This window comes from Anoplopoma fimbria, unplaced genomic scaffold, assembly GCF_027596085.1.
Source record: "Anoplopoma fimbria isolate UVic2021 breed Golden Eagle Sablefish unplaced genomic scaffold, Afim_UVic_2022 Un_contig_4757_pilon_pilon, whole genome shotgun sequence".
Lineage (NCBI taxonomy): Eukaryota > Metazoa > Chordata > Actinopteri > Perciformes > Anoplopomatidae > Anoplopoma > Anoplopoma fimbria.
The window spans coordinates 1-973 of NW_026548531.1; the positions used below are offsets into that span (position 1 = coordinate 1).

Genomic DNA, 973 nt, shown 5'->3' on the forward strand with positions numbered 1-973 from the left:
TTCATGTGTGGGATTTGTTTGAATCTGTTGTCAGGAGAAATGTGGGTTTGATCTTTAAATATGGTGCTGAGGACTTTGCTGAATGCTTTATTGACGGGTGTGGTTTTATATCTGTAACATCGGAAGGGAAACTAGCATTTAATTTCTGAGTGTGCCTCTATGTTTATCAGGCGCACGTGTTAGTATTAAGTGATTTCTTTTTCTTTTTTTTTTTTCTTGAGTTTTTATTTACCCCTTAACATGAATGTGATTCCTGGGTGTATTTCATTGTTTTGTGTAAATATTTACAGATGAATGTCTTTTGTATATATAAATTGGTGTTTTTGATAATAAAAAAAAAAAAAAAACACGCCCGATCTCGTCTGATCTCGGAAGCTAAGCAGGGTCGGGCCTGGTCAGTACTTGGATGGGAGACCGCCTGGGAATACCAGGTGCTGTAAGCTTTTTTCACTCCTCTTTACAAAAAGCAGAGGGCGCTGCTGCTTTTTCAGTGGACACCGACAGGGTGGGAAGGAAATAGCTAGATCATGACTTGCCGGTATAGAAATGACACAAATCCAGTTAAATGATGGCTTTCATCATTCCTAAGCTCATCGATCATTTTCTTTTCAATTTTATGCTAACGTATTCTACATTTCAACAGTAAATATTAATCTTTTTACTGCACTACATTTGTGATCCTTATAGCCACTTTGTACATTCTGATTTGACATTTAAAAGCTGTGAGTGTGTCTGGCAATCTGCAGGCGCTCCCTGTATAGACGAAAGAGCAAAGCGTGGTGATATAGTATCTTTAAAAGGCCCTTTGGTAGGCACAATATTTGCTTACGGCCATACCACCCTGAACACGCCCGATCTCGTCTGATCTCGGAAGCTAAGCAGGGTCGGGCCTGGTCAGTACTTGGATGGGAGACCGCCTGGGAATACCAGGTGCTGTAAGCTTTTTTCACTCCTCTTTACAAAAAGCAGAGGG

The 973-nt window shown here is 40.5% G+C and overlaps 1 non-coding gene across 1 annotated transcript; it reads left to right on the plus strand.

Moving 5' to 3' along the window:
- The first annotated feature begins 823 nt into the window (after window positions 1-823).
- On the plus strand, window positions 824-942 carry LOC129114530 (5S ribosomal RNA). Its single transcript, XR_008532530.1, has one exon. It is a non-coding gene; the product is annotated as a 5S ribosomal RNA (ribosomal RNA).
- The last annotated feature ends 31 nt before the right edge of the window (window positions 943-973 follow it).